Source organism: Lissotriton vulgaris, chromosome 1_1 (assembly GCF_964263255.1).
Source record: "Lissotriton vulgaris chromosome 1_1, aLisVul1.2, whole genome shotgun sequence".
NCBI classification, from domain to species: Eukaryota; Metazoa; Chordata; class Amphibia; order Caudata; family Salamandridae; genus Lissotriton; species Lissotriton vulgaris.
Genome location: NC_141685.1, coordinates 374445279 through 374470605, shown reverse-complemented (window position 1 = coordinate 374470605; position 25327 = coordinate 374445279). Strand labels below are relative to the sequence as shown.

General features: G+C 54.8%; 1 protein-coding gene across 4 annotated transcripts in view; it reads left to right on the top strand.

The window, feature by feature from the left end:
• NRDC (nardilysin convertase) overlaps positions 1 to 25327 on the top strand; it is a 2107381-nt gene that overhangs the window by 973583 nt on the left and 1108471 nt on the right. The window lies entirely within an intron of this gene.

Here is a 25327-nt window from a genome sequence, read left to right as displayed (position 1 = left end):
CTGGTGCATCACGCCAGGTGGCGGATGCGGGCTCTGCAGTGGGACCTGAAGTTTCAGTGGGCCCAGCATCAGGGCAACTTGTCCGACCACGTCTTGATCTCGGAGGGCACTGCGAGACAACTGCAGTGGTGGCTTACGGACCGCGATTGGGTCAGAGGCAGATCCCTCTCTCTTCCCCAACCGGAGCACGTTGTCGTGACGGACGCGTCCCTCCAGGGCTGGGGTGGCCACTTGGGAGAGGCAGAGATCAGAGGCATCTGGTCTCCGGCGGAGTCCCGGCTCCATATCAACCTGTTGGAGCTGCGGGCGATTCGTCTGGCACTGAAGGCATTCCTCCCCTTTGTCAACGGGAGTGTAGTGCAGGTGTTCACCGACAACACCACCGCCATGTGGTACTGCAACAAACAGGGCGGAGTGGGGTCGTGGACCCTTTGCCAGGAGGCTCTGCGCCTCTGGCAATGGCTGGAACGTCAGGGCGTGACTCTGACGGTTCAACACCTGGCAGGTTCTCTGAACGCCAGGGCGGACGAACTCAGCCGTCGGTGCTCGATGGATCACGAATGGCGTCTGAACTCGGACGTGGCGCAAGGCATCTTTCTGCAATGGGGAGAGCCTTGGTTAGATCTATTCGCCACAGAAGAGAACGCGCAATGTCATCAGTTCTGCGCGTTGGAGTTTCCAAGACGGCACTCGCACGGCGACGCCTTTCGGCGCGAGTGGAGTTGCGGTCTGTTATACGCCTTTCCGCCTATACCACTTCTGCCCAGAGTGCTGAAGAAGATCAGGCGCGACCGGGCCCAAGTTATCCTTGTGGCTCCGGACTGGGCTCGAAGGTACTGGTATCCCGAGCTACTCAGCATGTCAGTCGGTCCCCCGATCCGCCTGCCCCTTCAGGAGGACCTTCTGTCGCAGCAGCAGGGGACGGTCCTCCCCCCGAACCTGTCCAGTCTCCACCTCCATGCTTGGAGATTGAGCGGCGGCAGTTGAGGCCATTTGACTTGCCTCCTGAAGTCTGTGATGTTATTCTGGCAGCCAGGCGTCCCTCCACTAAGTCGGTATACGCCTGTCAGTGGAACAGATTCGTGGCATGGTGCACAGCAAAGGCTGTGGATCCTCTTTCTGCCCCTCTTTCGGAGGTTCTTCTGTTTCTTCTTTCTCTTGCCCAGCAGGGCTCTGCTCTGGGCACTATCAAGGGCTACCTTTCTGCCCTTTCAGCCTTTTTGAGGCTTCCTGATCAGCCTTCTTTGTTCAAATCCCCGATTGTAACTCGATTCTTGAAAGGCATCACTCACATGTTTCCACCTGTCCCGTTTGTGATGCCTCAGTGGGATTTGAACCTGGTTCTGACTTTCCTGATGTGTGCTCCCTTTGAGCCCCTTCATTCTTGCCCTCTCCGTCTCCTGACTTTAAAGACGGCTTTCCTGGTTGCCATCACCTCTGCCAGGAGGGTGAGTGAGCTCCAGGCTCTTTCTGTCCAACCTCCTTTCCTGTCCATTCATCCTGACAAGGTGGTTCTGAGGACTAGACCTTCTTTCCTGCCCAAGGTTGTTTCGGCCTTTCACATCGGGCAGTCCATCACCCTCCCTTCCTTCTTCCCGCCTCCGCATCCTTCAAAGGATGAAGAGCGGCTCCATCGTCTGGACCCAAAACGTGCGCTTTCCTTTTACATGGATCGCACTCGCCAGTTCCGGGTGGATGACCAACTGTTTGTTGGCTACGTGGGTGCGAAGAAGGGACGGGCGGTTTGTAAACGAACCATCTCTCGATGGGTCGTCCTCTGCATCAAAGCGTGCTACTCTTTGGCTCGGAAGGAGCCTCCTGTTGGGCTGAGGGCCCATTCCACTCGGGCCACGGCGGCTACTACTGCCCTGGGCCGGGGAGTCCCCTTGCAGGACATTTGCCAAGCGGCTACGTGGGCCTCGCTGCACACCTTTGCGAGGCACTACTGCCTGGACAGTCAAGTCCGGAGGGATGGCTTCTTTGGCCGTTCTGTCCTCCAGGACTTTCTGGTGTAGTTTTGTATTGGTTCGCAGACCCACCACCGGGGTTGGTATTGCTGGGGTATGTATTCTAAGGTAAGGAATCTAACACTAACGTGTTTCTTTCAGATGAACAAGTTACTTACCTTCGGTAACGATATATCTGTAAGAAACATTAGTTAGTGTTAGATTCCTTACCGAACCCACCCATCCTCCCCGTTCTGCGAACTGATACCTAGGGTTAAGGACATCCCTTTCAGGGCCCTAGTTTTACATGGCACCAGTGTTGGTTCTCTCATGGCTCTGCGTCTCCTGGCGCGGAAATGCTGTGTGCAAAGAACTGACGTCAGCGCGCGGAGGCGGCGTCTATATACTCCAGCGACGTCATCACGGCGCACGACGCCGACGACGGACGCGGAGCCGCAGGGGACGCCTGCAGACGACGCCTACCGACGCGCAGGGGTACTGCTACGCAAAAGTTTCCGGATCCAGACTGACGCCTGGGGATATTCTAAGGTAAGGAATCTAACACTAACTAATGTTTCTTACAGATATATCGTTACCGAAGGTAAGTAACTTGTTCGACTGTGACCCTTGGGTCTGCCCCTCTCAGAAGGGTGCTGGTGTTGATTTGTGGCCCCATGCGTTAGATGGCTGGAAGCTGGCGGTGTTTATTCTCCACTCCGCTCTGGACATTTCGAAGGTGCTTGGTTGTGCCATGGCTTCTTCGGTTGCCCTTTGCCGCCATGCTTGGCTTCGGGACAGTGTGTTCCCTGAAAATGTTCAGGAACGGCTGGTGGATCTTCCCTTCGATGGCACTCTTATGTTCCACGCCCCTGCAGACTCGGCCATCCAGTAGTTCTTGGAGCAGCTTCGGCCTCCTCCTCCTCCCCCTCCTCTTCTTCCCCCTCAGTGACCTGTGAGTTGATCTGGTTTTTGAGAGATGTTCTTGCGTTGGGGCGGGTCGCCCCAGTTGTGTGATTTGTGTGCTTTGTGATTTTCAGTCCTCTTTGTTGGGACTGTGGTTCAGTTGGCTTCTGGCCGGCCCTTCTTCACTGTGCGTTCTTGCTTTGGGTTATCTATCCCAGGTTGGCCCTGAGATTAGGCCTTCTGTTTTTCTCTTTGGCTGCTTGACAAGTCTTCTGCGCGAGGTCTTTCCCGCGGGTCTTTCTGTTGTTCTCTGCTGCAGAAGTTTCTTCCTAAGAGGGTTCCCATGTCTTGGGACTTAACATACCCTATTTGGGGTAGTGGTAGCTGGTATATAGCTTGTTATGTGATTGGGAGCTGTGGTCACCTTCGGACCTCTGCTCTCCATCGCGTTAAAGTACGTGTCTGCAAGAAACAGGTTAGTATTAGATTCCTTACCTTAGAATATCCCCAGGCGTCAGACTGGATCCAGAAATGTTTGCGTAGCAATACCCCTGCGCGTTGTTATGCGTCGTCTCTGGCTCCGCGTCCGTCGTCTGCACCGGAATGACGTCGTCGGAGTACTTAGGCGCCGCCCATGAGCGCTGACGTCAGTTATTCTTTTTTCCGCGCCTGCTAGCGCAGATCCGGAGAAGCTCTACCCCTTAGTCACTTTTTGACTAAAACGTTTTGATCATTTTTGATCCTCTTCAAGTCGTTCTCGACTCTTTAGGTGCCGGTAGGGATGCCCGGGTTCAAGCCCTGCTCGAAGTGTAGTCGACTGATATCGAATACCGACCCCCATCGCTGGTGTCTGCAATGCCTAGGCCTCGACCACGACAACCGATCCTGTTCCGACTGTCGAGCCCTGACGTCGAAGGCTAGGCGGGAGCGGTCCCGCAAGCGGCTCGAGCTCCGGCAGTCGGCCCGCGCCATTCGAGGTCCCGGTCCCACGGGAGGTCGAGGGACTGGTCGCGGGGTCGGAGCCCTCACAGCTCCGGAAGTCGGCATCGGTCTTCTGGTTCCTCCTCAGGTAAGAGGCATGAGAGGTCGGAGCGGCGTCATCACTCCTCCGACTGCCCCCGATGCTCGCCCGACGCGGCCGGGGTTTTGGGTGGCACCACCCTCGCGGCTCCGCCGAAGTCGCTGGCGCCGCATCCTGCCCCATACCTTCGGGTCCCTGAGCAAGATGCGACGCTGGAGGAGATCTAGCAGTACCTCATGGCCATGAGGTCGCTCTCTTCTCCACCGGGCCCCACGGCGCCTTCGGGTCCAGTGGGCCCGGCTTCGGGGCCTAGCGGATCGGGTGCTTCGGCACTGATGCCGTCGGCGGCTTCGGCCCCTGCGCCGCCGGAGACTTCGGTCCCGGCGCCGCAGGCCCAGACCGGATCCTGGTCGACGCCGGTCGACCTTACAACCTCACCGGCACCGTCCCCGAGGGTGTCACCACCGGCGCCGACTACGGTCGACGCCGGCCCCAGTCCTTCTGTCCCTCCTGTTCAGCCGTCGACGCGGCCCTGCTGGGAGCCGTATTAGACAGCTCTAGGTACATTCCAGTTCCACGAATGGGCCCCGATTGTTGATCCTGGCTACCAGGAATTGGGTGACGAAGAGGACTGGGAGGGGTCTGAGGACCCTCTGACACGGGAGTGTCAGGACCAAGCGGACTGGACAGTGGAGCTTGGGGAGGCCAGCGGCCTGGACCTCTCTACAGACACTGGTTTTGTCTCCCCTCCTACCGTGGCTACGGAGGAGGGGGCAGCCTATAGCGTTGTGCTGATGAGGGCAGCTAAGGCCTTAAACCTTACGCTCCCCTCGCGGCCGTGAGGACTAATCTCCTCACGGAGGTCCTCAAACCGCAGTCCAGCTCGGTCGAGCCTCTGCTGCCGTTCAATGAGGCCTTATGTGATGTTCGGTTGGGCACCTGGTCCAAGCCCGCCTCAGGACAGACTGTGGACAGGAACGTGACCAGACGCTACCGCCCGGCTCCGGGTGACCCAAGCTTCCTGTCGACCCACCCCACCCCCGAGAGCCTGGTTACCCAGGCCTCTAACTCCCAGACCGCGTTCCCGTCGGCTCCTCCCGACTGGGAATCCAAGAGGTTTGAACAGTGTGGCAAGAAAGAGTTCTCGTCCCTTAGTCTGGGACTGCGGTCAGTCAACACCGCTTGGCTCTTGGGCCGCTACACCCTCACCCTGTGGGACACGGTTGCGGACGTGCTGCCACAATGCCCTGAGGAGGTCAGGGCTAAACTCGCCCAAGCCCTAGTGGAGGGTCGAGACGCTGCACGGTACTCTATCCGGTGCGGACTGGATACCACCGATACACTGGGTAGAGCGATGGCTACAACAGTGGCGGTTCGACGCCACGCCTGGTTATGGTGCGCCAATTTTTTGGCCGATGTCCAGGCTACTCTTCTGGACATGCCGTTTGATGGCCGTCGCCTGTTTGGCGATCAGGCAGACCACGCGCTTGAGCGCTTTAAGGACTCCAGGGCTACGGCCAAGTCCTTGGGCCTCTCGGCCCCGCGCCAGCAGTCGGGTGCCTTTCGCTCCTTTCGTGGCCAAGTAAGGGACGTCCCCACACGTGCCGCCAGCCACACGCCGCCTCAGCAGAATCTTCAGCGCGGTGGTGGCCGTGGAAACTGCCTGGGAGGCGGTCGGGGACGACGGCGAGGCCAGTCCGCACCCGCTCCCGCAGCATCCGCCTCAAAACCTTCCGAGTTTTCAGGCCGATGTGACGCCAGTGGGCCATCGGACAGGTGGGTGCTGCAAATCGTCCGAAGGGGCTACTCCCTCCCCTTCGAGGTGACCCCTCCCGTTATGCCATCGCAGTACCACCGCGTGTCAGGGGACCACTTGCGACTTCTGCAGGAGGAAGTTACGGCCCTCTTGGCCAAGGGGGCCATCGAGCGCGTTCCTGGGCCAGAAGTAGGGTGTGGTTGCTACTCCCACTAATTTCTGGTACCCAAGAAGGGCAAAGGGGGCCTACGCCCTATCTTGGACCTACGGAACGTCAACGGCTTCCTCCGGAAGGAAAAGTTCAAGATGTTGACTTTGGCTCAGGTCTTGGCTGCCCTAGACCCGCAAGACTGGATGGTGGCGTTGGACTTGCAGGACGCTTTCTTTCACATCCCCTTTCTGCCGGCCCACCGGCGTTACCTGCGGTTCAGGGTAGGCCTCGAGCACTTTCAGTTTACCGTGCTCCCCTTTGGCCTTACCAGCGCCCCACGGGTGTTCACGAAAGTGATGGCGGTGGTCGCAGCTCATCTGCGTAGGTTAGGGGTTGCAGTCTTCCCCAACCTCGACGACTGGTTGTTGAAGGCGGGCTCGCCCCAGACAGTCGTCAACCACTTCCAGATTACGGCGGATCTCCTGCACCTGCTGGGGTTTTCCATCAACGTGCCGAAATCACACCTGTGTCCCTCCCAAAAGCTCCTCTTCATCGGAGCTGTTCTGGACTCGGCGCAGTTTCGGGTTTATCCTCCCGAACAGCGAGTCCGTGATATTCAGGCTCTGATTCCGATCTTTCAGCCTTTATCCCCGGTTTCGGTCAGGTTGACGCTGTGGCTCCTGGGGCTGATGGATTCCTGCATCCTTCTGATGCATCACGCCCGGTGGCGGATGCGGGCTCTGCAGTGGGACCTGAAGTTTCAGTGGGCCCAGCATCATGGCAACCTGTCCGACCATGTCCTGATCTCGGAGGGAACTGCAAGACAGCTGCAGTGGTGGCTCACGGACCGCGATTGGGTCAGCGGCAGATCACTATCCCTTCCCCAACCGGAGCACCTGGTTGTGACGGATGCGTCCCTCCAGGGCTGGGGAGGCCACATTGGAGAGGCGGAGATCAGAGGCCTCTGGTCTCCGGCAGAGTCCCAGCTCCATATCAACCTTCTGGAGCTGCGGGCGTTTCGTCTGGCACTGAAGGCATTCCTCCCCTCTGTCCGAGGGAGTGCAGTGCAGGTGTTCACGGACAACACCACCGCCATGTGGTACTGCAACAAACAGGGCGGTGTGGGGTCCTGGCCCCTCTGTCAAGAGGCTCTGCGCCTCTGGCAGTGGCTGGAACATCAGGGCGTGACCCTGGTGGTTCACCACCTGGCAGGTTCTCTGAACGCCAGGGCAGACGAACTCAGCCGAATGTGCTCGATAGATCACGAATGGCGTCTGAACTCTGACGTGGCGCAAGGCATCTTTCTGCAGTGGGGAGAGCCTTGGTTAGATCTATTCGCCACCGAAGAGAACGCGCAATGTCATCAGTTCTGCGCATTGGAATTTTCAAGGCGGCACTCGCTCGGCGACGCATTTCGTCGCGAGTGGAGTTGCGGTCTGTTATACGCCTTTCTGCCTATACCACTTCTGCCAGAGTGCTAAAGAAAATCAGGCGCGACCAGGCCCAAGTCATCCTTGTGGCTCCGGACTGGGCTCGAAGGTACTGGTATCCCGAGCTACTCAATATGTCAGTCGGTCCCCCGATCCGTCTGCCTCTTCAGGAGGACCATCTGTCGCAGCAGATGGGGACGGTCCTCCACCCGAACCTGTCCAGTCTCCACCTACATGCTTGGAGATTGAGCGGCGGCAGTTGAGGCAATTTGACTTGCCTCCTGAAGTCTGTAATGTCATTCTGGCAGCCAGGCGTCCCTCCACAAAGTCGGTATACGCCTGCTGGTGGAACAAATTTGTGGCATGGTGCACAGCAAAGGCTGTGGATCCCCTTTCTGCCCCTCTCTCTGAAGTTCTTCTCTTCCTTCTTTCTCTTTCCCAGCAGGGCTCTGCTCTGGGCACTATTAAGGGCTACCTTTCTGCCCTTTCGGCCTTCCTAAGGCTGCCTGATAAACCTTCTTTGTTCAAGTCCCCTATAGTAACTCGTTTTCTGAAGGGCATCACACACCTGTTTCCACCTGTTCCCTTTGTGATGCCTCAGTGGGACTTGAACCTGGTTCTCACTTTCCTGATGTGCGCTCCCTTTGAGCCACTTCATTCTTGTTCTCTCCGTCTTCTCACCTTGAAGACAGCTTTCCTGGTTGCCATCACCTCTGCCAGGAGTGAGGGAGCTCCAGGCTCTATCTTGCAAACCCCCTTTCCTGTCTGTGCATCCGGACAAAGTGGTGTTGCGTACAAAACCAACTGCCCAAGGTAGTCTCTGCTTTCTACATCGGGCAGTCCATCACCTTGCCCTCCTTCTTCCCGCCTCCGCATCCCTCAAAGGATGAAGAGCGGCTCCATCGTCTGGACCGAAAACGTGCGCTTTCATTCTATGTGGATCGCACACGCCAGTTCCGGGTGGATGACCAACTCTTTGTTGGTTAGGTGGGTGCGAAGAAGGGACGGGCGGTGCATAAACGGACCATCTCTCGGTGGGTCGTCTTATGCATCAAGGCGTTCTACTCCTTGGCTAGAAAGTAGCCTCCAGTTGGGCTGAGGGCCCATTCCACTCGGGCCACGGCGGCTACTACTGCCCTGGGTCGAGGAGTCCCCCTGCAGGACATTTGCCAGGCGGCTACGTGGGCCTCGCTGCACACCTTTGCGAGGCACTACTGCCTGGACAGCCAAGTCCGGAGGGATGGCTTCTTTGGCCGTTCCGTCCTCCAGGACTTTCTGGTGTGACTATTGGTTCGCAGACCCACCACCGGGGTTGGTATTGCTGGGGTATCTATTCTAAGGTAAGGAATCTAATACTAACCTGTTTCTTTCAGATGAACAAGTTACTTCCCTTCGGTAACGATATATCTGTAAGAAACAGTAGTTAGTATTAGATTCCTTACCGCCCCACCCATCCTCCCCGTTATCCAGTATTTGGGTGTCTTTCATAGATTCACATGCCTGAATCATTCCCCGTCGCCGAGACGGGAGCCTCCGGTACATAAAAAAGTAATGTCCTAAGGACATACATAGAGAATATAGGCCGAAGGGCCTCCCCTTTGGGGCCTTTCCACGTCCTTATGTAAAAAGGACCGAACTCTCATCGTTAGCCAATCAGCTCCGACCTCCCTCTAGAACCTTCCCGGGAGGAGCCTCAGTCCCTCAGATTTTCTACCGCACGTTGTGCTAGGGAGTCTCCAACCTGAGCTCTTCAGGTTTTCCTGGCTTCGAAGTCTCAAACTTCGCTGAAGTACACTTTGTACGGAAAGGTTATATATCCTATCTTCGACTACATGTCGGAATCTGATAAGAAAGCTTCGTCCATGGCGGACTCGCAGAAGAAAGCCCTTCTAAGGGCCTGTTCCTCCTGCGGCAAGCAACGGATTCAAGCGGAGGACAAGCACGACCTGTGCTTATATTGCCTGTACCCTGACCACGTCACTGACAAGTGTAGGGTGTGTAGAGCCTTCCCAAAGAAGACTGTTAAGGAAAGGGAAACTCGCCTCCGCGAATGGCTCGACAGGCTTAAGGTCCGAGACACTCTGGAATCTTCCGAGGGTAGTGTCTCCACGACCTCTAAAGTCTCCAAGAAGAGACCCAGGGTGCAGTCCCCTGGAGAGACAGACACTCCTCCTAAGAAGGCGCACAGCAACCATCGGCCCCTCCCCAGGCCCGTCCTCGGACCCAACCCCAACCTCGCACTCGACCGCAAACTCAGGCGGAGGACTCGTCGGAAAGCGAGGAGGAGGAGACGGACTTAGAGGAAGGCGAGGTGCAAGACGCCGCCTCGGACCAGAGACGACGATGCCGATGCTGCGTCATCACACCATTCGTCTACCCCGGCATCCCCGCGACCGCGCCACTCTGAGCCGGCGGACGTGGGAGGTTTTCACAAACTGGTGGACAGAGCTGCAAAGAGGTTTCACATGGCAGTGGAATCCGCGGAAACGGAATGCTTCCTCCATGATTTCAAGGAACACAGCCAGAAATTGGCCAAGTCTATTCCACTTATAGACTTTCTGTGGGAACAGGGCAAGAAGCTGATGCTCACGCCTGCTTCGGTGCCTGCGGTGGTTCCGCGCCTAGACAAGAAATATAAGGCCCCGAACACCGCACCTGCCTGCCTGACCGGCCACCCCAAACCGGACTCGGTTGTGACGCAGGCGGCCCAAAAACAATCCCGCAACCCTTCCTCGCCGCTGTCCGCGCCCCCTGACAAGGAAGGTAGGAAGCTGGACACCATAGGCAAACGGTTCTCTACCACGTCCGCCATGACCATCAAGGTAGCGAATTCCATCGCCCTCCTTGGCCGCTACAACCGCCAGCTATGGGAAGACATAGCTCCTTATCTACAAAGTCTGCCAGCCGCGGTCCAGGACGAGGTGAAAGCTCTTCTAGCGGAAGGACAAAACTCCGCGGCAGAAATTATCGACTGCGCCATCGACGCAGCCATGACGGGATTCCGCCAGTTGGCCGGGGCTGCCGTGCTCCGCCGCCAAGGCTGGCTCAAAGCAACGTCTTTTCGGCAGGAGGTCCAATCTAAGGTGCTGGACATGCCGTTCGACGGTCAATTCCTCTTTGGAGAGAAGATAGACGAAGCGCTCCAGGCCATCAAGAAGGACACCGATACGGCGAGGGCTCTGGGCTCACTACAGTCCCGGAACCAATCCTTTCGGGGGGGCCGCTCCAGAGGTCAGTACTCCTACAGGGGTTCCTACCAAAATCGGTCATCCTATTCCTACGGCAACAGGAACCAGCCCCAGCACAAACAACAGTCCCGTCAGTCATCCTATGGGAGGTCGTCCTTCAGAGGCAAATCCGCCAAGAAGGGCGCTGGCGGCCGCCAGTGACCATTTACTCCAGCCAGTCCCACCACCGTCTCAATCCTTTCGAATTGGGGGAAAACTGTCCCACTTCCTCAAAAGTTGGCAAAAAATCACTACGGATCGGTGGGTACTGCAAATAATTCAATTTGGACATTCCCTCGAACTGGTCAACACCCCTCCCAACACTCCTCCGCTGAAGCGTGCTCACAAACACCTGCACCTCCTTCTCCAGGAAGTATCCGCCATGTTGGTCAAGGGAGCCATCGAAAGAGTCCCAAAGTCCCAGAAGGGGAAGGGTTTTTATTCCCACTTCTTCCTAGTCCAACAGAAAGGGGACAAGTGGAGGCCGATCTTAGACCTCCGGGCGCTCAACGCCTTCCTGCGGAGTCAATCCTTCCGGATGGTCACAATCCAGGAGATCCTGGGAGCACTGGAAAGAGGAGACTCGATGGTCTCCCTGGACTTACAGGACGCCTACTACCATATCCCCATCCTCGTAAGGCACAGGAAGTACCTACGGTTCGAAATAGCAGGCGGACATTACCAGTTCAAAGTTTTGCCTTTCGGCCTCAAATCCGCACCACGTATCTTCACGAAGTGCTTAGCGCCAGTGGCGGCCTTCCTGCGGCAAAGGGGTCACCAGGTGTTCCCCTACCTGGACGACTGGCTGGTGAAGGCGCCTTCCCCGGAAGGCACAACGGCTTCATCCAACGCCTGCAGCGCTCTTTTTCAACAGCTGGGTCTGACGATCAACCTCAAGAAATCCTGCACTACCCCTTCAACGAGGATCACCTTCCTAGGGGCTACCCTAGACACGAAGCGCGCAAAGGCTTTCCCCTCGGAGGACAGGACCAACAAAATACTGTCCCTGGCCGCGGCGGTGGCCAAGAAGCCTCGCATCAAGGTACGGACATTCACCTCCTTGCTAGGGATGATGTCTTCATGCATTCTCCTCATACCACACTGCAGGCTCCGCATGCGTCCCCTGCAGGAGGCGCTGGCGAGACAATGGAAACAGAGTTCCGGCTCCTTCGAGGACATTATCACGATCACACCGGCCATCACAAAGGCCCTTCTGTGGTGGAGAAACAGAACTCACCTGACGACCGGATTGCAGTTCCTCCTGCCACCGGCACCACTGGTCATCACGACAGATGCCTCACTGGAAGGCTGGGGAGCAGTCCTGTTGGACCTTCGCGTCAGCGGAAAATGGGACGCCCAGGAGAAACAACTACACATCAACCTGCTGGAACTGAGAGCGGTGTATCTGGCTCTGCAGGCCTTCCTGCCACGTATCGGCACTTCCCCGGTGCTCGTCAAAACAGACAACACCACGACGATGCACTACCTGAACAAACAGGGGGGAACGCGATCTCTCTCTCTCTCACGAGAATCGCAAAAAATCTGGAACTGGTTGGTGGCGCACGGACTCTCCCTCAAAGCCGAGTACGTTCCCGGGAAGGACAACACTATCGCGGACGCCCTCAGCAGACAGACCTCTCTCTCCCACGAATGGGAGCTGGACGGCGACGCGGTAGCCCACGTCTTCTCGCAATGGGGGACTCCGAGGATCGATCTCTTCGCGACGGCAGGGAACGCCAAATGCCAAAGCTACGCAAGCTGGCATCCCCAACGGGGGTCGCTGGGAAATGCTTTTTCCATCGGCTGGTTCAGCGCGTTTGCGTACGCTTTTCCTCCGTTCCCGCTGATACCGAGGCTCCTCCGGAAGATGAAGACGGAACCGTGCACCCTGATACTGATTGCTCCGTACTGGCCGAGACAACATTGGTTCTCGGACCTGCTTCGCCTGTCCATCAGGCCCCCGATTCACCTCCAACAACACCCGAACCTCTTAACGATGTCCGGAGGCCAGGTACACCACCCGAACCTCCGTTCGCTCAACTTATCGGCCTGGCTCCTGAGCACCGAGAGTTCGGAGACCTAGAGATCCCGCAGGACTGCAGGGCAGTACTAGCCAAAGCGAGGGCGGGCAGCACGAACAAAACCTACTCGCTGAAGTGGAAGAGGTTCTGCCTGTGGTGTTCGGAACACGACTTACACCCCCTCCGGGTCACCCCGGTGCAGCTGCTACCGTACCTCCTCCACCTGGCTCAATCGGGGCTGGCTCACGCCTCCATTAAGGTTCATCTGGCTGCGATTTCAAGATTCACCAGGACCCCATCTGGACCCTCCCTATGGTCCAGTCGACTGATAAAGCAATTTCTGAAAGGGCTCTACAGATCCTTTCCGAGGCCTCGGAAAGTCCCTCCAACCTGGCAGTTGAACTTGGTGCTCAACCAACTTATGAAACACCCATTCGAGCCCATACACCGGGCCTCACTCAAACATCTTTCCTGGAAAACGGCACTCCTGCTAGCCCTGACGTCAGCCAGACGAGTCAGCGAACTTCAGGCGCTGTCTATTCAGGAACCGTATCTCCAATTCAGGCACGACCGGGTGGTACTCAGGCCCAACCCTAAATTCATCCCTAAGGTGCCGTCGGACTTTCACCTGAACGAACCAATTGTCCTCAAGTCGTTCTTTGCGAACCCTTCCACGGCGGCGGAAAGGGCGCTGCATTCCTTGGACCTTAAAGGGTGTCTCAAATTCTACTTGGATAGGACCAAAGACGTCAGAAAGTCTTCTCAACTCTTTGTAGCCTACAGCAACCCACGCATGGGGTTGCCCTTGACGAAACAGAGCATCTCCCGCTGGATTTCTTCAGCGATTGCTTTCTGCCATGATCAGGCCGGACGGCCTTTGACGGACCGAGTGGCTGCCCACTCTACCAGAGCGATGTCAACGTCAGCGGCGCTCTTCGCTGGAGTGACGATCCTGGACATCTGCCGAGCGGCGACCTGGAAGTCCCCGCACACCTTCTCCAGGCACTACTGCCTGGACATCGAACTGCAGAAGGACGCTGCAGTGGGACAAGCGGTGCTGCGCCATCTCTTCCAATAAGGTGAGCCTTACCTCGTCCCGCCATCCAGGTATGCACATTCTTCATGGTCTTTGTTTATCTCTGCTATATGCATGACTGTATATTACCATGTTTCTCTCACATTGTCTGTGGTTTATGCAGGCCTGCTGATTGTGGGAATGTGCTTTACCACTATGCATGTGTAACTGCTAACTACTCTGATTCAGGCATGTGAATCTATGAAAGACACCCAAATACTGGATAAGAAATGCGTTACTTACCTGTAACAGCAGTTATCCAGTATTGGTGTCTTTCATAGATTCACATGCACCCCTCCCGCCTCCCCGGTAAGGACTCACGTACCTCTATGTCTACAGTGCGACACCCTAGCTGGGTGCGTACGAAAATCTGAGGGACTGAGGCTCCTCCCGGGAAGGTTCTAGAGGGAGGTCGGAGCTGATTGGCTAACGATGAGAGTTCGGTCCTTTTTACATAAGGACGTGGAAAGGCCCCAAAGGGGAGGCCCTTCGGCCTATATTCTCTATGTATGTCCTTAGGACATTACTTTTTTATGTACCGGAGGCTCCCGTCTCGGCGACGGGGAATGATTCAGGCATGTGAATCTATGAAAGACACCAATACTGGATAACTGCTGTTACAGGTAAGTAACGCATTTCTTCTGCGAACTGATACCTAGGGTTAAGGTCATCCCCTTTCAGGGCCCTAGTTTCTTGGCACCAGTGTTGGTTCTAGCATGGCTCTGCGTATCTGGCACGGAAAAGCGGTGTATCAGAACTGACGTCAGCGCGCATGGGCGGCATCTAAGTACTCCGACGTCATTCCGGCGCAGACGAAGCCGACGACTGACGCGGAGCCAGAGACGACGCTTAACGACGCGCAGGGGTATTGCTAAGCAAACCTTTCCGGATCCAGTCTGATGCCTGGGGATATTCTAAGGTAAGGAATCTAATACTAACTACTGTTTCTTACAGATATATCGTTACCGAAGGTAACTTGTTCTGCGGGTGCCATTCTCTTATTTGTTGGCTGGAATGCCTTGGGTTGCACCCCAGGGTGTCCTTCTCCGGGGTTGCTGTGCTTTTCGCCTGGTCTGCAGCCTGCAGTCATGTCTCTGGTTCCGCTTCTTTTTGAGTCGTGTGGGCAGACTCCTCCTTGTGGCGTGTCCAGGCCCTTCTTCGCCTTCCTGCTCTGTCTTCGGCTGGCGTCTAGCTTGCCCTGCGTGCATTGTCCTGTGGTGTTCGCTGCCTTTGGCTGTGCTTGCCGGTGCCGGCTAATTGTTTTTCTGCTCCATTGTGTCTTCTGGGCACTCTAGTGGGTCAGCCATTCTTTGCCTTGCTCTACCTTTTTTCCTTCGAGTTTATAGGTTGCTCTTTTTCCTCAGTGCTCCTCTTCTTTGCCTTGGCATTGGGCGGAGGCTCTATTGCCTTGTATGGGCGTGGGGTCCTTCGGCCTCCTTTCGCCTTGCCCTTGTTTCCTTTGCTGAGTGTGAAAGGGCTGCCTCTTCTTTTGTTCTTTCCGCATCCCTCCTGTGGTTAGTGGTCCCTGACTGGGGGGGTTCCCCTTGCCTGGGGGGGGACAGGGCTTCTGGCCCTGTCCGTTGGACTCGTCCCCTGTTGGACCCTGTTATGTCCAAGCTGGTGGGGTCCTCTCGCAGACCCTCCTTCCCTTGGGTATCTATTCTACGTTAAAGAAATCTGCGGCTAGTAGTCTCTATCGGATGTAAGAGTTACTTACCTTTGGTAAAGATGTATCTGGTAGATATGATTCTAGCCGCAGATTCCTTCACGACCCGCCTTTCCTCCCTGTTCTGAAAGGACCTTTGGCTTGGTCTTCTGCACTCGCCTCCCTGTGGTTGGCTGGGCTTCCTGTGGGAGCATTCTTTCGCTCTTTTTTGGCAGAATGTTCATCCTGTTTATTTGTTCCTTTTCCTCCCCTGTTTGGCACATTGGAGAATGGGTTTATGTGCACTTCGGTGCCCTTATGCTCTGGTTGCTTCAGGTTGGAACCTATCCTTCAACCCCACCCCCTCCCCTCCTCCTTTTTTACTAGAGTTCTGAGGCCTCTGCTATCCTCTATGTTGGGGCCTTTTGGCTGTGCCTCTGCCCCTTGTTCCTTGGGGGTTCTCACACACTGTGGTGGAGCTGTCTTGGAGGTTTGTCGTTCCTTGTTTGTCTTGGACTGTTTACCCCTTCATTGTTATTGGTTGGGGTTGTAATCCTACATATCTGAAAGAGACACGTTAGTGATAGATTCCTTACCTTAGAATATCCCCAGGCGTCAGACTGGATCCGGAAATTTTTGCGTAGCAATACCCCTGCGCGCTGGTAGGCGTCGTCTGCGGCTCCGCGTCCGTCGTCGGCGTCGTGAGCGCCGGGATGACGTCGTCGGAGTATATAGACGGCGCCCATGCGCGCTGACGTCAGTTCTTCTTTTTTCCGCGCCAGCTAGCGCAGATCCGGAAGAAGCTCTACCCCCAGTCACTTTTTGACTGAAAACTTTTTTGATCTTTTTGATCCTCTAGTTAGTCGATTCTCGACTATCGGTGCCAGGGATGCCCGGGTTCAAGCCTTGCTCGAAGTGCGGCCGACTCATGTCGGTCACGGACCCCCATCGCCGGTGCCTGAAGTGCTTAGGCCTCGACCACGACGATCGAACCTGCTCCGACTGCCGGGCCCTGACGTCGAAGGCTAGGCGGGAGCGGTCCCGCAAGCGTCTCGAGCTGAGGCAGTCGGCCCCGCGCCGCTCCAGGTCCCGGTCCCGGTCCCACGGGAGGTCGAGGGACAGGTCGCGAGGTCGGAGTCATCGACGTTCCGGGAGTGGACACCGATCGTCTGGTTCCAAGTCCTCAGGTAAGAGGCATGAGAGGTCGGAGAAACACCATCGATCCTCCGACCCGCCCCGTCGCTCGCACGATGCGACCGGGGACTCGGGCGACACCGCCCGCGCGGCTCCGCGGGAGTCGCAAGCGTCGCCGCCTGCCCCACACCTTCGGGTCCCTGGGCACGGCGCGTCTCAGGAGGAGGTCGAGAGGTACCTCATGGCCATGAGGGCCCTCCCTCCTCAGTCGGTTCCCGTGGCGCCTTCGGGCCGATCGGCTCCGTCTGGAGGTCCTTCCGGGTCGGGCGCTTCGGCCCCGACGACGTCGGGTACTTCGGGCCCGGCGCCGCTGGCGACTTCGGTCCCGGCGCCGCACGACCTCGCTGGATCCGGCTCCGGATCCGGGACCTCGCCGGTCGACCCTACGACCTCGCCGGCGCCGTCCCTTCAGGTGTCGTCCCCGGCGGCCGATGTGGTTGCCGCCCCCAATGTTTCCTACGGTCCTCCTCAGGAGTCGGAGGGGCGCCGCTGGGCGCCGATTCCGTCGGCCTTCGGAGAGTTCTATCTCCACAAGGACGCCCTGGCTGTTAATCCTGGTCTCCAAGAGCCAGGTGACGAGGAGCAATGGGAGGGGTCCGAGGACCCGCTGGCACGTGATTGCCAGTCGAATCAGGACTGGACATATGAGCTTGGGGAGGCCAGTGGTATTGACACCTCGCCAGACACTGGATTTACGTCGCCCCCGACTGTGGCTTCGGAGGCGGGTTCTGCTTACAGTGTAGTGTTGACGAAGGCAGCTAAGGCCTTAAACCTTCAGCTCCCCGTCGCGGCCGTGAGGACTAATCTCCTCACTGAGGTCCTCAAACAGCAGTCCGGCTCCGCGGAGCCCCTCCTGCCGTTCAACGAGGCCTTGTGTGACGTTCTTCTGGGCACTTGGTCCAAGCCCGCCACAGGCCCCCCTGTGGACAGGAACGTGGCCAGACGCTACCGCCCGGCACCGGGCGACCCTTGCTTTTTGTCCACCCACCCCACCCCCGAGAGTCTGGTCATCCAGGCCTCCAACTCCCAGACCGCATTCCCGTCGGCCCCGCCCGACAGGGAATCCAAGAGATATGAGCAGTTCGGGAAGAAGGTCTTCTCGTCTGTGAGCCTAGGGCTACGGTCAGTGAACACCAACTGTCTCTTGGGCCGCTACACCTACACTCTGTGGGACACGGTTGCGGAGGTGCTGCCACAATGCCCTGAGGAGGTCAGGGCTAAACTCAGCCAAACCCTTGCGGACGGCCGAGATGCGGCACGTTTTTCTATCCGGTGTGGGCTAGATACCACGGACTCACTGGGCAGGGCGATGGCAACGACGGTGGCGGTTCGACGCCACGCCTGGTTGAGGTCCGCCAACTTCTCGGCCGATGTCCAGGCCACCCTCCTGGACATGCCGTTTGATGGCCGTCGCCTCTTCGGCGACAGGGCAGACCATGCGCTGGAACGTTTCAAGGACTCCAGGGCCACGGCCAAGTCCTTGGGCCTTACGGCCCCACGCCAGCAATCGGGTGCCTTTCGCTCCTTTCGTGGCCACGGAAGGGGCGCCCCACCACGGACCGCCAGCCACACGCCGCAAAATATCCAGCAGCGCGGTGGCGGACGTGGGAACCGCCGCGGCGGTGGTCGGGGTCAGCGGCGAGGCCAGTCCACACCTCCCTCAGCATCCCCCGCCTCAAAACCTTCCTAGTCCGAGTTTTCAGGCCCATGTGACGCCTGTGGGAGGCAGGGTTCGCCATCACCTCTCCCACTGGCATACAGTCACTTCGGACAGGTGGGTGCTGCAAATTGTCCGAAGGGGTTTCTCCCTCCCCTTCGAGTCTTCCCCTCCATCCATGCCACCTCAATACCACCGTGTGTCGGGGGATCACTTGCAACTTCTGCGAGAGGAAGTTTCGGCCCTCTTGGCCAAGAGGGCCATCGAGCGCGTTCCTGGGCCAGAAGTAGGACGTGGCTGTTACTCCCACTACTTTCTGGTACCCAAGAAGGGCAAAGGGGGCCTACGCCCTATCTTGGATCTGCGGAACGTCAACGGCTTCCTCCGGACGGAGAAGTTCAAGATGCTCACTTTGGCTCAGGTCCTGGCTGCCCTGGACCCAGGAGACTGGATGGTAGCGTTGGACTTGCAGGACGCCTATTTCCACATCCCCGTCCTGCCGGCCCACCGGCGTTACCTGCGGTTCACGGTAGGCCTAGAGCATTTTCAGTTTACCGTGCTCCCCTTCGGCCTTACCAGCGCCCCACGGGTGTTCACGAAGGTGATGGCGGTGGTCGCAGCCCATCTGCGCAGGCAAGGGGTATCAGTCTTCCCCTACCTCGACGACTGGTTGTTGAAGGCGGGCTCGCCCCAGACAGTCGTCAGCCACCTCCAGACTACGGCCGACCTCCTGCACTTGCTGGGGTTCTCCATCAATGTGCCGAAGTCACACCTGTGTCCCTCTCAGAAGCTCCTTTTCATCGGAGCGGTTCTCGACTCGGCGCAGTTTCGGGTTTACCCACCCGAGCAGCGGGTTCGGGATATTCAGGCTCTGATTCCTGTCTTCAGACCGTTATCCCGGGTCTCGGTCAGGTTGACGCTGCGGCTTCTGGGACTGATGGCCTCCTGCATCCTTCTGGTGCGTCACGCCAGGTGGCGGATGCGGGCTCTGCAGTGGGACCTGAAGTTTCAGTGGGCCCTGCATCAGGGCAACCTGTCCGATCATGTCCTGATCTCGGAGGGCACTGCGACGCAACTGCAGTGGTGGCTCACGGACCGCGACTGGGTCAGTGGCAGACCCCTCTCTCTACCCCAGCCGGAGCACGTAGTTGTGACGGACGCGTCCCTCCAGGGCTGGGGAGGCCACATGGGAGAGGCGGAGATCAGAGGCCTCTGGTCTCCGGCGGAGTCCCGGCTCCACATCAACCTTCTGGAGCTGCGGGCGATTCGTCTTGCACTGAAGGCATTCCTCCCCTCTGTCAGGGGGAGCGTGGTGCAAGTGTTCACCGACAACACCACCGCCATGTGGTACTGCAACAAACAGGGCGGTGTGGGGTCGTGGACCCTTTGCCAGGAGGCTCTGCGCCTCTGGCAGTGGCTGGAACATCAGGGCGTGACCCTGGTGGTTCAACACCTGGCAGGCTCTCTGAATGCCAGGGCGGACGAACTCAGCCGCCGGTGCATGATGGATCACGAATGGCGTCTGAACTCGGACGTGGCGCAAGGTCTCTTTCGACAGTGGGGAGAGCCTTGGTTAGATCTATTCGCCACAGAAGAGAACGCGCAATGTCAGCAGTTCTGCGCGTTGGAGTTTCCAAGGCGGCACTCGCTCGGAGACGCTTTTCGTCGCGAGTGGAGCTGCGGTCTGTTGTACGCCTTTCCGCCTATACCACTTCTGCCCAGAGTGCTGAAGAAGATCAGGCGCGACCGGGCCCAGGTCGTCCTTGTGGCTCCGGACTGGGCACGAAGATACTGGTATCCCGAGCTACTCAGCATGTCAGTCGATCCCCCGATTCGTCTGCCTCTTCGGGAGGACCTTCTGTCGCAGCAGCAGGGGACGGTCCTGCACCCGAACCTGTCCAGTCTCCACCTACAAGCTTGGAGATTGAGCGGCGGCAGTTGAGGCCATTTGACTTGCCTCCCGAAGTCTGTGACATCATTCTGGCAGCCAGGCGTCCCTCCACGAAGTCGGTATACGCCTGCCGGTGGAACAGATTTGTGGCATGGTGCGCAGCAAAGGCTGTGGATCCTCTCTCTGCACCCCTTTCGGAAGTGCTGCTCTTTCTTCTTTCCCTTGCCCAGCAGGGCTCTGCTCTGGGCACTCTTAAAGGGTCCTTTCTGCTCTTTCAGCCTTCTTGAGGCTACCAGATCAGCCTTCTTTATTCATGTCCCCTATTGTGAGTAGATTTCTGAAGGGCTTCACGCACATGTTTCCTCTTTCTTCTTCTCCACCTTTCCTGTCTGTTCATCCTGATAAGGTGGTGTTGGGTACACGACCTTCCTTTCTGCCCAAGGTTGTCACGGCCTTCCACATCGGGCAGTCCATCACCTTGCCCACCTTCTTTCCGCCTCCGCATCCCTCGAAAGAGGAGGAGAGGCTCCACCGTCTGGATCCAAAACGTGCGCTCTCCTACTACCTAGACCGCACTCGCCAATTCCGGGTGGATGACCAACTCTTCGTTGGTTACGTGGGCGCGAAGAAGGGAAAGACTGTACACAAGAGGACCATCTCCAGGTGGATCATCTTGTGCATCCAAGCATGCTACTCCATGGCGAGGAAGGAGCCCCCGGCTGGATTGCGGGCTCACTCCACTCGGGCCACGGCAACGACAACTGCCCTGGGCCGCGGTGTCCCCCTGCAGGACATCTGTCAGGCAGCCACGTGGGCCTCGCTGCACACGTTCGCAAGACACTACTGCCTGGACAGTCAAGTCCGGAGGGATGGCTTCTTTGGCCGTTCCGTCCTCCAGGACTTTCTGGTGTGATATTGGTTCGCAGACCCACCACCGGGGTTGGTATTGCTGGGGTATCTATTCTAAGGTAAGGAATCTATCACTAACGTGTCTCCTTCAGATGCACAAGTTACTACTTGTGTAACGATATATCTGTAAGAGACATTAGTTAGTGATAGATTCCTTACCGCCCTCCCATCCTCCCCGTTCTGCGAACCGATATTTAGGGTTAAGGTCATCCCCTTTCAGGGCCCTAGTTTCATGGCACCAGTGTTAGTTCTATCATGGCTCTGCGTATCTGGCGCGGAAAAGCTGTGTTATCAGAACTGACGTCAGCGCGCATGGGCGCCGTCTATATACTCCGACGACGTCATCCCGGCGCTCACGACGCCGACGACGGACGCGGAGCCGCAGACGACGCCTACCAGCGCGCAGGGGTATTGCTACGCAAAAATTTCCGGATCCAGTCTGACGCCTGGGGATATTCTAAGGTAAGGAATCTATCACTAACGTGTCTCTTTCAGATATATCGTTACACAAGTAGTAACTTGTGCGTTATCATGACATTTTGCATATATTCCAGGCGGAGGGCTATCTCTGTTCTGTCAGGGTGGCTGCTTAGTGTTGTACTCTGTTCTTTACTTTCTTCCCTGCCTTTGGGTACTGCAGTGTTTTGCACTGCTCCTTGTGGTGGTGTTCAACACCATTCCTTTTTCCGTTCTTTCGCACACTGTTCCCATATTCCCACAGTTTTGTCTAATGGCTCTGCGTTGTGGCGCGGAAAAGTTTTCCGAAGAAAACCGACGTAGGCGCACCGGGGTGGGATTTATGTGACCTCGCTGACAACACCTGGGCGGAGTTGCGTGATGCCGTCCCCCCGGCATGCAGAGATGCTGTGGCAAACATTTTCTGGATCCAGTCTCATGCCTGGGGATAGTTCTGCGTTAATGAATCTGTGGCTAGAATTGTCTCTACCAGATACATTGTTCTCGAAGGTAAGTAACTCGTACATCACGTCCTTGGAATAAAATTTCTCCTAAACCTCTCTCCAGTACAATACTTGAAATAAAAAACTTCCCTCTCTAACTCCAGAGCAAAGTGAGTCAAAATTATCAAAATGTTTCAGTTGATTACTTTTACCAATTGATTAATTTAATTGTAGACTCCCTAGATGCTTATTGAGATATAAAAAATAACAAATACGCATAGAGGTTGCAGTTAGTTCACCACACCGTAAAAGGTGAAAAACTGTATTGAAGAAGATGGTAAAGAAGTGGCTGAGGAACCTTCAACCAGATGATAAAGAGGCCTGTGCTCAACAACTGCAAAAATGACCAAATAAGAAAAAAGAAAAAGGAATTTTATTCTCAACCTTAATTACTACTAAAGAAGTGTAATAAGTGTAAAGTGTGTAATAGGTTTTTGAAAGAAGCCTATCTAGTTCTCCAGAGGATCCCTTTCTAGGCTATTTATGGAAAGATTTACAAGACTTCGTATGCCCCTACATCCTTAATACTTCCTTAGAAAATTGAATAGTTGTTTGATCTTTTAAAATGTGATTTGTTTTTTTACCTATTCTGAAGAAGCTCAATCTGGACCCTAACGTGCCAGAAAGCTTTAGGGCTGTTTCTCTCTTACCTTTCCTGGCAGAGTATTTGAAGAACTGTTAGCTACCAAAGTAAAAATGTTGCTGAGGCCAGTAACCCCCTCTGCCCTATTCAAGCTGCGTTTAGACTTGGATACAGCATGGAACAGATGGTGATCGACACTCAAACAACCTGAGATTTGGTAGAACAAGGTGATAAAAGAATCCAAATTCTTATAGACCTCTCAGCTAAAGGGACAGTCCTCTTTCTTTCACAAATTAGTACATATTGGAATTCCTCTAACAATTAATTTCACAAAAGAAAGTTCTTAAACGGGAGCATACCTGAAGGGTTTATTTATTTATTTTATTTATAACATTTTATATAGCTCAAACAAGATCCCGAAAGATATCAGAGCGCTTTACAGAAGGATGGAAGGAAGGAAGGAAGGTAATAAATGCAATAGCAACATCCGGTATGAGTAGAGACCAGAATAATTGCACAATTGCACTACGATTGGGTCAAAGGAGAGTAATACAATAAACAGGTAAATATCGAACTATAGGGGGGAAATATTATGCGGTAAAAAAGAGCAATATCCAATGATGGTCAAGTGGTTGTAGGGGCAATGGCTTTGAGCAGGTGGGCCTAGCCACATTAAGGTAGGAATTTGTTGATTAGGAATCTTTTGACTTCCAGTTTGAAATCAGTCATTGAGGAGATTCTGCGTACTTCCAGTGTCAGAGAGTTCTAAATCTTTGGAGCGGCACCAGAGAAGGCTCAGTGGCAAGCTCTCTTTTTGTTAAAGATTTGTGATTCAGAAGGAAAGTGTTAGCGCTTCATGAAGCTCTACCTCCACAGGATAATGCAAGCTTTTGCGCTAAATACCTGGGGGTTTTGAAGTGAAGGTTTTTGTGCGCCAGAACAGCAATCTTTAACTGGATTCGAGTTTCAAAGGGCAACAATTAGAGAGATTTTAGGACTGAGGATATATGCACATTTTGTTTGGTACCTTTAACCAGTCTAGCCGCAGCATTCAGTGATGCCCTTAGATTGGCCAGGGTGTGTTTGGAGAGGCCACAGAGCATAGGACTGCCATAGTCTAATCTCGGTAATCATAATATTGGTTGATCTTAACCCCATTATTTCTAAACCTTTGTCTGGTTCCGCTAGTTAAGACTTTGTGGAAACTAGACATCAGAACATATTTTACAGAATCCATTTGCAAGCTTATCTCCATCTCAGAAGAGCTTGGTCAGATTCTGAATCTTGCACTTTCCACTACCCACAACTTCAAAATTTCCTTTAACTGAATCCATCCAAAATGAAAATAATTCCAGTCTTGAAACGTATGCCCAACTGGAACAGCTCTTTGTGACCAGTTCAATGGGTAGCTGTCCTAGGGTATGAAACCAAAGGTGTATCCTAGACATCCACCTTACTCTTCAAGCACAACTTGCCTTAGTTGTAATATCCTTCATCTGGCGGCTCAGAATCTGTGAAGAAGTCTCCTTTCCTTAACAGAGTAACAGTGGCAAATGTGTGTATATCAGCAAAACTAGACTGTGGTAATGCTATTTTTTTTGGCCTTCCTAAAAATTCCATCAAATGCCTACATAAGAATAATACGACATTTAAAAGAACAGACCATATTTTAACATTCAAACGGCAGCTACACTGGCTGCCAGTGGCTAAAAGAATTAAGTTTAAGTCTGCATGCCTTTTGCATAAATGTCTACTTGGAGCCCATTTTAGTTACCTTTCTCAGAAACTTAAATAGTACTTTCCCGCTCGATCATTAAGATTAGTCAATGAATTTCTATTTTATGTTCAGAAATACTAATTGTCCCTTGGGGAAGTTGTCCCTTATTTATCCCAGGTCCTAAATTATGAAATTCCCTCCTATTCTATCTGCGTAAAGAAACAAACCTACTAAAATCTAGAAAACTGGTGAAAAATTGGCTCTACTCCCTAATGCTCTCCTAATGACCGTACTGGATAGGTTTTCGCAGACTTTCCCTGCCTAGAAACTCTATAAAAAGTCATATAAATAAAACAAATTTAAATCACTAATTGTGATGTGGTTAATGGAAGGTTTGGCCCACATCTTCTCTCCAAACAGTTTTACTCCGCAGTTGGACCTTAACTTGGGCTTAACAGTTCTTAGGTGAAAACCATTCAAGCCTATACATGGTTACTTTCTGTGTTTCTTTGCCCTGAAAACTATCTCTGTATGTGGTTGGTTTAGCTCATGGCATGAGTCGGCTGAAGACACTTTCACTGCAACTATCCTAAACCACCTTTCCGGACAAATTGGTGCTAAGGACACAGGCCTTCTTAACAAAGGGTGTGACTCCCTTCCACTTTGGGCAATTGATCACTCTAGCAGCATTCTCTGTTCCTTCTCACCAATCCAAAGAGGAGGGACGATCAGCTGTTTATGGGGTTTTCTGAAGTGAGGAAAGTAAAGGCTTGTACAGAAGACTGTCCAGTCGAGGTGAATAGTTCTGTGTAACAAAATGTGCTATGCATTGTCCAAGAAGCAGCATACTGAAGACCGGAGAGGCCATTTCACTAGAGTCAAGGCTGCTATGATTGTGTTGGTGTGAGGGATGTCTGTCCTTGACATATTCTAGGCTGTAATGTAGGTGTCAGTGGATACATTCAAGGAGTAATGCCTTCATAAGCAGACGTGGCGGGAAGGACCCTTCACTCCACTGTCTTCTGGAAGACTTTTTTATTTGCGTTTACTTGACAGATCCTCCACCTTTGGGAGGTACTACTTTATTTATTCTAAAGGTGAGGGTTCTAGAGTTAGAAGTATCAATAAGAAGAACAAATTACTTAACGTCTGTGAAGCTCTTCATGGTGGATGCTATATCTAACTGCAAATTCCACACAAACCTCTTGCCTCCCATTCTGTGGAGTGGCCTCTATTTAACAT